The following is an 11,429-nucleotide window of genomic DNA, read 5'->3' on the forward strand; positions in this document are numbered from 1 at the left end:
CCTACTCCCTTCTTCCAGCCTGGAACTCAGATGTGATGGCTGGAAGTGGCACAGCCATTGGTGACCATGAGGACAAAAGCTTCAAGTCAAGGGCAACAGAGCAGGAAGATAGCAGGAGCCTTGTTTCTTAATGACTCCCTTGAATAACTGTACCAACCCAGACTGCTTCTCCCCAGACTCCTTATTATGCAAGAAAAATACCCCCTTACTTGTTTAAGGTTTATTTTAAGTAGCCAAATGTAATTCCTAAGAGATATGTGTGGCAACCCAAATACCTCAGTTTCTCCCTCTTTCTACGATCCCACAACCTGGTGCATGAATGGATTATGCATCTGTTACGTGCTTTTCAGAAGCTGCCCACAGGAACACCTGAAGATGCCCCCAGGTTATGCTGCCTAGTTGGTCCCAACTCTCTCAGGCTTGCAAGCCTCCCTGGCTTGCCTGGACCCTCCAGAGACCAGGTGGCAATGCCAGCTGGAGCAAGCCCCGCATACCAGATCTCCAGCTGTGAATCCAAGAAAGGAGCCCTAGACCAGCAGTCAAGAGTCCCAGGATCCTGGATGACCACCTCTGCTACTAATCAGGGCATGATCTTGACCCAGTCATTCCCCACTCCCCAGAGCCTCAGTCACCTCTTCTTTAAAATAGGGGGAGGGAGTTGAGCTAGTATATCAAATTAGCTTACATTTAGTGGTAAAAAAAATAACAATAAAACAAATGAAAAACAAAAATAGCATATTCAAATGGCTTCAACAATAAGGAAGTTTATCACCTGATAAAGTCCAGAAACAAGACCGCTACACGGACGGTATGGTCACCTGCTCACCAATGTCATCAGATACTCTGCAGTTCCCCATGGATTCGTTTTGTCCTCGTTCTGACTTCCTGCAGGGGCACAGGGATGACTACACCAGTATGAGCCATCACAACCAGTCACACTCCCAGCCAAGAAAGAAAGGAACCCATCTTTCTTTTTTTTTAAAGATGTTACTGATTGATTGATTGATTGATTTGAGACAGAGAGAGCGAGAGCTCGTGCACACAAGGAGGGTGGGCAGAGAGAGAGGGAGAAGCAGACTCTCCACTGAACAGGGAGCCCGATGCGGGGCTCGATCCCAGAACCCTAGATCATGACCTAAGCCAAAGGCAGATGCTTAATCGATGGAGCCACCCAGACACCCCAAGAATCCATCTTTCTTGTGTTTCATTTTTAGGAGCAAGGAACTTCCCCCACATTTCCCTATCAGACTTCCCTTTACCTCTTATTGGCCAGAAGTGCCTATTTCCAACCAGTCACTGAAAAGGAAAGTGGGATCACCATCTGCTGGGAAGGTACTTTGCAGAGCCAACCATGACCAGTACAGAAAGGGAGCCCTCCTTGCTACCGAAACCCCACGATACAGAGCAGATAAAGGCAGAGGCCTTTGGATTGAAGAAGGCTGGAGCCCACTCCTATTGTCTTCAGAGTCCCAGTTACAGAGTCCTAGAGCTCTTTCCACCAGTATGAAAGCACTGGGCTTGAGCTCTAAGGCAGCTTCCCCCCAACATCCCATGGGTCTCTGCTTCTAAGATGAATGGCAGGATGGGATAACTGCCCATGTCCATGGAGGTCACCTTGAAGAAGTGCCCAGGCTTCCTCTGGGCTTGCTACAGCTCAGGAAACTATATGGATTGTTCCACACTCTACACTCATAATAGCAACACACATTTATATGACGTTTTCCTATCTGTGGGCTCTTGGGCACACATGATCTCATCCAGTCCTGGAAAGAGCCCTATAAGTACTATAAGGCCCAGACGGCTCTACACTAGAGCCATAGAGATGGGAAAACCAAGGCACAAATCAAGGAGGTATTCGTCTCACAAAACCCGGGTCTGGACCAATTGGGTGTAAGGGTGAGTGCCACTCCTAAAACACTGGAGGTCCAAAGGAAAAAGCCATAGCATGACGGCCAGGTGACTGGGGTCTCTCATTCTCTCTGAGCCCTCTCCCCTCATCTGTAGAGCGCACCCCCTCAGGGCCATTGGGAGGACTGGGGGAGTCCTGTGAAGGCCCCTGGGTTGTTGAGAAGGGCCGTGTGGTCCTCCAGGCTGAGGCTGCAGACAGCTTGGGGAGGGCAAGCTCTGTCTCCTCATCTCCGGACTATACCTGAAGGAAGCCTGGGCCCCAACCACCCACCGTCACCCCACGCCTGGCCACTGCCTCCTCCCCGGCTGCCCGGGCTGGGGCCCCTGCCCGGCACCTCCCCCACTCCCTGGGGGCAGGCAGCTGCTAAGGGCTCTCCCCACGAGCTGCTTCATTAAAGATTTGTTCTGTGGAGTTGCAATCAAAATAAACAGACCAGCCTGAAAGCCAGGGAACTAAAAACCAATTAAGAGGGAACGGAGCTGGAAGGAGGGGTGGGGGCAGGAGGGGAAAAGAGGCCGGGGCTTTCCGAAGACTCAGTTCCCATGGCATCCAGCTTCCAAAATAGTCTGGAAATGAAAAATAATGGAAACCACTGTGGAGAGCGAAGTGATCCTGGCAGGAGAGTCTCAACCTCGGGATTGGCTAATTCCCCTTGCTCGTGGCTCCCAGAGGGCACCCAGTGGGTCGGAGCCCTGGTGACTTGTCCCTCCCCCCTCCCTGCCCATTCCTCTTTCCCTCCCAAGTTGGTGAATGGTTCAGACCCCCAGCAGGGCCCACTGCCAGGGCTCCAAGGTGAGGGAGCCGCATTCGACCCGGCCCCCTGCGGAAACCAGAGACATGATGGAAGCCGGGAGGGCCTGGGACGAGACTGGAAGGGGAAGTTCAGGCACCATGAGGCCCCCAGCCCAGTTTTAGAGGGCTTCCTGGAGGAAGCGGCATTCAGACTGATACCTGAAGGAGGAGCTGGCCAGGAAATGAGCAGAGGGAAGGCCACTTCAGGAAGCAAGAAGAGGAATTGCAAAGGCCCAGGGAGTAGGGGAGTGGGAGAGAGAAAAACCAGAAGTTCGGTAGGGTTGACAATTATTTAGTTAGGCGGATTTCGTGCCAAGCTTAGCGCTTTTTTACGCACGGAATCCCGAGAGGCAGGCTGAGACTTACAGATGTCAAGGTGGTGGGGCTGGGACCCCACACCCACCCTCCTTCCCCTCTGCCGGGAACCCCTATTTCCCTGCCCCTTCCTTCACCCTGGCGACAGGGAGCAGTTATTTCCTAGCCATATCTCCAAGGAGGCCCTGCAGCCCACCGGGAGGCATCACGGTTTAACCATCTCCAGACCCCCTTGTGGTCTGGTTTCTGTTTCAATGGTGAGGCAATAGGAAAGCTGAGATCCTGTTAAGCTGACTTGCAGAGGCCAAAAAGGAATAACAGCCAAAATTAAGTTAACCCTTGCCTACTCCTTGGTCTACCCCCGCTTCCCAGACGACAGAAATAAGCGCTGAACCACAGAACCAGCGAGGGAAGCGACACCTTGGCCCCGGGAGAAGGGGCTCCCAGGCCCTGAGGGACACGTGGCCTCCCCAGGCAGGTCAGAGCCTCCCGCATGGGTGTAAGTGACAGCGCCATTCGGGGCCCTACCCAGCCTGACAGCACTTGCCACATGGAAGGCCTCCTAAGTGGGAGGCAAGACTGGGCTGATGGGAAGGGGCAAGGTGGAGTTCAGCTGCCCCGAGGGCAGCTCTCGGGCGCTGACTTCTCATGGGTCTCTCTTTCCAAGAAGCCAAGCCAGCGCCCCGTGGGAACCCACTGGAAATGGGATGCCCCTGAGAAGGCAAACCCAGAGCCATTGGCTCCCGACTTAGCGTCCCCTGAAGGCTCAGAGCAGAGCAAGGGGAATGTGGGCCAAGGCAAGAACACCGGGCTGGGAGTCCAGAGGCTGACCTTGAGCGGACGCCTGGCCTGTCCTCATGGTGAATGAAGTGTGGGCATTGCAATCAGATCCCCCGAAGGATCAGCCTAGTTGCACCTCCTGGGAGCTGCTTGACCATGGTCTACTTACTGCTCTCTGAGCCTCAGTTCGCTCAGCAGCAAATGGGTGCAGTCATGCTGACCCCCTAGGGTCTGTACTGGGGCAAAATAAGGTGCCAGAGTGCCTTGAGCAAGCCGGGAAGGGACTAGGAATTCACTAGCATTCCTTTTTCCTCCAGACCTCTGCTTCGCCAGCTGTAAAATGGGGTGCCAACCCCCTAGGTTAGGTGTATAAAGCACTCGGAAGACTGCAAAGGCCTCCAGAGGTGTGCAAGAGGCCTCTGGCTGCAGAAGCTGCCGAGAAACTACTTCCTTTCCAGCCCCCACCCCCGTCGGCCTCTCACCTGCCATCGGCCGTAGGGCCTCCCTCACCCTGCACGGCCTCTTCCTGGGCAGTCTTGAGGGGTTTCTGTGGCCACAGAGCTAGAAGAACATTTATGGGGCAAGTGTAAGAAACTCACAGCAAAAATAAGAAATTAGAATTCTTTTGCCCCTCCCCAGCCATTCCTCTGCTTTCAGTCGAAGGAAATGAAGCCCAGACATAGAAGGTGATTGGTCTGAAGTCACAGCTTGTAAGTGCCTGGGTTTGGAACCCCAGGGCTACCCCACTCCGAGGCCCCTACCCCTGCCACTGCCCCATCCCACTCCCTGGCTCATGGGCAGAATGACTCCTGGGCCCAAGGGGCCTGCCCAGGGCCAAAGAGGCATTTTCAGAGATCTGGGGTGGGTCTCTGCTCCTGCAGGTGCCGAGAGTGTGGTCCCCTCTCTACCCATGGGAGAAAGTGGCCCACTGAGTTACCACCAGCTTCCTCGCTGGCCTGCGCCCTCCTGGGGGGAGCCAACAGGGCAGTGACGAGGGCAGCCTGCCCGGAGGTGGTGACACACAGGCCCAGGTTGGATCTGAGTTCGGCAGCGTAAACCTACACAAGGTCCCCCACCTCCCGGCCCGTGAGTCCCCTTATCCAGGAGGAATGCTTGTCCCATCTCCCAGGCAGGCTGCCAGGAGACCCAAAGGAAATAACCGATATGTGTTGAAAACCCTCAAACCGTGTTATCATTAGTAATTAGCACGCTCATTATTTGTTTGTGTTTCTAAGCAGCAGATTGGCTAAGTGCGTGAAACGGCTTCTCCCTCCCCACTCCTCGGGCCTCCCCATCCTGTTGACACTGGTCCTGCTTTGTCCACAGACAGTGGAAAGGTGACCCAATGCCCACCCGTCAGAGCAGCCCCCCATCCTGGGTGAGCGCCCGCCCAGACACTGAGTGTTGACTGTTTATCTCGAGGTTGTGCTGGCCTGGTCACAGAGCAAAAGAAGCCAGTGTGGCAGGCGTTTTTCCCCTTTTGGCTCCTAGGCATGAAGAAACCCAACACGTTAGATCAACAGCCCCCTGACACATTTTTGTGGAGCATTCACTATGTGTAAGCACTGTGCTCGCCTGCCATGGATAGAATCCCAGGAGCCTCACATCACAGCCCTGTGATGGAGCAGTGACTTCCATCCTTCTTCCTGCCTGCCTTCCCTCAGATTTCCACCTTTGATCCGCAAGCCCACATTTCCACACAATCTGAAGGAGCGAGCGGGGAGGACTGCTGGCCTCAGGGGCTCCGTCCTGGGCAGGAGGGAAGGCCTCAGCCATCTGAGAGGACCCCGGGGACCCGGCCCACTCAGAGCAGCAAAAGGGAATGAGGCACATATAGAGACCCTGGGCCCAGGAGAGGCGTTTGCTTGGAGAAGCCCTTCTTCCTGGGTGTCCAAGGAGGAATGTTTCCCAAGCAGCCCCTCAGACCAACACCTCTAAAATAATGCCAGAGGCTCCCCCAGCAAGGCCTGGGGCTCCATGGGCACACGAGAGGTACCAAATCAAACCAACCAGGAGATCAGATAAAATGGAGGCTTCCTCCGACATCTGAGGAAAACAGAACCCCCCTGACAGCTGAGCAAGTCTGGAGGGCGGAGCAGGGAGTTAGAGAGAGCCCACAGCAGCTGAGAGAAGGCCCTGGCCCCAGAGGAGCCCCTGATCCTGGGGGCTCTGAGGAAATCCTATCTCCTGAGCTGTAGACACTGCTCTTCTGTGTTCCCAGGGGTCCGCAGAGAGAGGTGGTTAACCACTGGGTTCAAAGGGACACTGTGTTTCTCACGGGTCATCCATTCAACTCTCTCGGCCACCCCCACGAGGCAGAAATCATCACGCCCAGTTAAAGCTAAAGAACCTGCAGCTCAGAGAGGTTAAATAACTCAGTCTGGGTCACACAGTGTCCTCGTCAGGGTCATTTGGCTGTAAAGAACGTACATACTTATTGTTTAACAGGATAAAATAACTGACCTGTGATTGTTCCAAGCCTCCCCCCTCCCCTTTCCTGCAAGGGAGACAGACTCCAGCTGGCCCACGTCTTTGCTTTTCCTTCCCACCCTTGAAGACACCCCTGCCTGCAAAGTGGTTCTCTGGGACTTGGACAAGCAGAATTGGAGTAAAAGAGAGAGGAGAGGAAGATGCAAGAGGCACTGGGCTAGGACTGGGGTAACTTTGAGGTGGAATTTACCGGGAGAGGAGAAAGAAGAGTTGGCCCTGGGGAGGCACAGAGGCCGCTAGAGAGATGGGGGGTAGGCTAGGAAGTATCCCCTCTCACGACTGAGGAACGCAAAGAAAGACATGAAATTATAATGACATAACATTTGGCTTCCAAACTCTATTCTTTTGAACCAACACCACTGAGACTGGACCGCATGAGTCACAGCTTTGTGGGCATTCCATTTGCCAGGGTGGATGCGGGAAGGAACAGGAAGGGGGACGGAGGCAACGCGGAGACCAGCCTCCTTCTCAGACACGTTTGCTGTCCTCATGTCGTGTTCTCTTCCCTCCACTCTCCCCCTCGCTTCGTTCATGCTTCAGAATTCCCGCTCCTTTGTACCTGTGGCTAGTCCACAGCCTTCCGTGGCCACCCACAGCATCTCGTTGGCCCTTTTCCACAATGATGACCGTTTCTGCTGGAGTGCCCACGGCCAACTGTCTCGTGGCATTCGTGTTTTCCTGGTTCAAAAAATCATTTCCCCAGTATGAAGTCTCCTTTTGGAAGCTTTGTCTTTAAAGTTTAGCCCTAAGCTGTCCTGACTCTTGGCTGTGTTTTACCTTTGTGGCTCCGTTAACAAGTCGAGGGCTTATGAATCTATAGAACTGTGTGCTGATCCTGAAAGAATTCACGCATCTAACTGGTTTATTGAAGAGTCTCAGTAGGAAATAAACATGAAAATGGTTTTACTTCTTCTCTCTTCCCCTATCTATACTATGACAAATTCCTTTTCCCCTTGGTTAAAAGCCCCCTTGTCTACTTTGTGGTCTAATCCATACTTTTCCATTTCCTTGAGGACCATCTGGGTTTGTTCATTAGGACTCAGTTCTGCTTGTTGGTTTGTTTGTTCTCCTTCCTTTCCCAGGAGAGGCCAGAGCTGTGGTTACTGGAGTTGGAGAAGGAATCTGATCGAATCTTCACATACTCCCCCCCCCGCCACTTCCTCCAGGGCTAGCTCATCCCAAAGAAGATGGACAGGGAGAAGGGCAAACATCTTCTAACCTAGGATGAAGTCCTTTCAGAGGTGGTTGCTGCTGCTCGTTATTTGGTTAAGCCCAATGACCTTTGGTGCCTTCGGTGGGGAAGGCATCCACGGGCTGGCACCCCCATGGCATGCAGGTCTGGGCGCCTCAGAAGGCCCTGCAAGGACCAAAGACTGTTGACTCTAGGGCCTCCTGCTGCTGGTGCCTCTCACTCAGTGTGCAGCAGGCTGGTGTGGGGAAGGATAGGAGGAAGGGAGGAAGGGGACGGGAGAAGGGCTAACAGCAAGGGGACTCAAGTCCAGCTACTTGATCTGGCATCCACTCGACCCACAGAAAATGCAGGAGCCCTGGCCTGACCCAGCCGTGGGAGAGCAGCTACCCCCTCTCCATTCTGCCAGGTCTCTCCACACCTCGTGTCTCCTGCTCGGCTCACACAGCGCACGCCATTAAGTCCATCCTCCCATTTCCTAAGCTCCTTCAAAATCTAAAAAGCATTTTGCAAGCACCTTCAAAAGATTTTTTTTTAACCTTCTGAAGACATTTAAATGTGGGCAAATGATCTTTGAACAAGGAAGCATGGATAATGGGGCCTTTAAGGATAGATCGCTTGGTGTCCCCCTCCTTAGGCTTTAAGGATGAGAAAGGGCTGCCCCTTTCTTTAAGAGAGCTGCATAACCCCCCAAAGGTAAGTGACTACCAGCTCTCCCCAGTTTTCTATTGACCAAGGGGATGGGACTTCCATCCAGGGGTCCAGGCAAAGGCAGGCAGCCCCATTGGTACCCAAGGTGAACATGCCTGCACACAGAGCACGGTGCACAAGGTGAGACTGCCAACCAAATGTGCAGGGCCGGTAGGCCTGCCCACAGGGCTATGTGCTGAATTCCAATGGCATTTTCACCTGGCAGGCCAGTTACTTGTCTCTGTCTGGACAGACTTCACCTCCATGAGGGGCTGTGGATAACTGATCACATGAAAGTGTCAGATGAGCCGCTCTGGACAACCCAGGGGCAGGTCAGGGTGAATTACCGTGCTTCACAGTACTTTTGAAGAAAGGCAGCTTTACTGCTTTCAAGTAGATCCAGTAATGGGAACCAGGTGTGACCAGGAGAGGTCCTTGGGGAACAGCTTCAAGGACTAGCTAAGAGTAAGTTGTAACCAGCAAAGCGGTTGTTTATATGGGGATGGGTGAGCGTATGTGATTTTAAATGTCCTGTTTGAATATCTCTCCCAACATCGTTTTCTCACTATCTTTCTGTACTTCCACGAGGAAAGATCACCTAAGCCAAAACTTACTTCCTCCCAGCCCTGTCCAAATTACTGCAAATCTCAAATGAACACCTCCCCACAATCAAAGATGTTTGCCTGAGTGGGTAGCTCACGAGGAAGCCTGTTTCACAGCAGGAGGAGGAGTTTAGCCAAAACCCACGTGGAGACAACCTTGATCCCAGCCCCAACCCATCGCAGAGGGAGTGTCTCCAGACTTAGGTGCTCAACAATAGTGGATGAACTTAGCTGAGCTGAAATGCTCAGGGGAGAAAGAGGGAAAGCTGAAGGCTCCCCTGTGGGACTGGTCCTGTATCAGATCCAGAAATCAGGTATTGAAATCGTGAATAATTCAGTTCGGTGACTACTGTGGCAGACGCTTTGAGGATCCAGCCAGAGTCCATGCGATCCAAGAAAATGGAATATTGTTGGTGAGAGGTGACATCCATACTAACAATGGCACAAGGCAAAGTGAAGATAATATAACAGGACAGAAAAGAACAGGATTTCACAGTGGTGCAGAAGAATAAGATTACTTGTAGCCAGAGAACCACAAGAGGCTCTATGAGGGAGATTTTTGAGGTAAGCTTTAAAGTTAATAAAAAAAAAAAAAAAAAAACCAAAACACCAAATAGGCTACACTGATAATGGATACATGAATGAGTATGATTATTTGGAGAACAGTATGGCAGTATCTCCCATGGTTGAAGATATGCATTCCATCACCCAGCAATTACACATCCAGGTATACATGGTAAAAAACAAAACAAAACAAAACAAGCAAACAAAAAAAAACTCTTTTTTTTTTAAAGATTTTATTTATTTATTTGACAGAGAGAGACACAGCGAGAGAGGGAACACAAGCAGAGGGAGTGGGAGAGGGAGAAGCAGGCTTCCCACGGAGCAGGGAGCCTGATGCAGGGCTCGATCCCAGGACCCTGGGATCATGACCTGAGCCGAAGGCAGGCGCTTAACGACTGAGCCACTCAGGCGCCCCCCCAAAAAAACTCTTACACGTGAACTAGACATTCAATGGCACTTTCTATGTAATGTCAAAAAATTAGAAATGACCTAAATGTCCACTAATAGATAAAAGGATGCATAAATTGAGATATAGCCATACAATGGAATATTACACATTGGTTAAAATGAATGGGCTAGAGCTTTATGTATCAATGTGGAAAAATCTAGAAAGCTTTGTTCAAAGCATATAAGAAAATCTCTGACCAATCATTAGTTGAGCACTAGGCTGACCAAGCAGAGACTTCAATGGTTACACACAGGGAATACAGACTTTACAGAATTAGTCCAGCAAAGTCACTAAGCAGAAAAAGCAGCAATGGCACAACAATAACAACAATAACCCTTTTAAGGAGAGGAGAATCTGATTTCCAGACTTATAACATTGTATTATTTACATCATAGTCAAACTATCAAAAGACAAGGAGAAAATCTTGAAAGCAGCAAGAGAAAAATAACTCATCATACACAAGAGACTGTCAATCAATAATTCTATATCCATTAGGACTATCCTCCAAAATTGAAGGAGAAATTAAGATATTCCCAGATAAACAAATATGACAGAAGTAACAATAAATGTGCATGAGCCAATGTAGCCAGAGATTGTTAAATTGGATGTTTTTATTCTAGCTATATGCTATTTATAAGAGAGACACTGAAATATATGGACCCAGAAAAAGTGAAGTAAAAGGATGGAGTTAGATATAGCAGGAAAAATAACAATCGAAAGAAAAGTGGTAGAATAATATCAATATCAGATAAAATGGACTTTAAGGCAAAAGGCATCATTAGAAATAGAGGTTCAATACATTTATTAATGAAAGGACACTCACCAGGAAGAGATGAAAATCTGTAACATATAGATACCTAATAACTTGACTTCAAAATATATAAAGTTTGGCAGAATTACGAAAGAGAAATTGATACTTTCACAATCATAGCAGATTTCTCTGTAACTGAGATATCAAGGAGACATAATTAGAAATGATTTAAATTGACAGTCTTAGTCTAATGGACAAATATAGAACCCTTCACTCAGTCATTGTATTATTCATATTTTCCCTTGGAACATTTATAAAAACTGACCATGTGTTATGCACAAATTAGAAATCGATAGCAAAAATAACTTTCAAAATATTATTTTGTAAATTTATAAACACATCCCTAAATAACTCACGTGTTAAAGAAGAAATTATAAGGAAATGAGAAATGAGAAAATATTTAGAACCTAACAATAATTAAAATAACAACATCTCTAAGTTTCTTGATGCAGTTACAAGAATGTTAAACAGAAAAATGCATTTTCATTTATGGCTCCTATAAGAAAAGATGTAAAGGTCACAACCTATAAAGAATTAAGTGGGGGCGCATGGGTGGCTCAGTCGTTAACTGTCTGCCTTCGGCTCAGGTCATTATCCCGGGGTCCTGGGATCGGGCCCCACATCGGGCTCCCTGCTCGACGGGAAGCCTGCTTCTCCCTCTCCCGCTCTCCCTGCTGTGTTCCCTCTCTAGCCGTCTCTCTCTGTCAAATAAATAAATAAAAATCTTTAAAAAAAAAAAAAAAAGAATTAAGTGACCAGCTCAAGAGGTTAGGGAGAAGAGAAACAACAAAGTAAACTCAAATGAAGTAGAAGGAAAGTAATAAAGATGAGGACAAAGA

This window comes from Halichoerus grypus, chromosome 10 (genome assembly GCF_964656455.1).
Source record: "Halichoerus grypus chromosome 10, mHalGry1.hap1.1, whole genome shotgun sequence".
In the NCBI taxonomy this organism is placed as follows: domain Eukaryota; kingdom Metazoa; phylum Chordata; class Mammalia; order Carnivora; family Phocidae; genus Halichoerus; species Halichoerus grypus.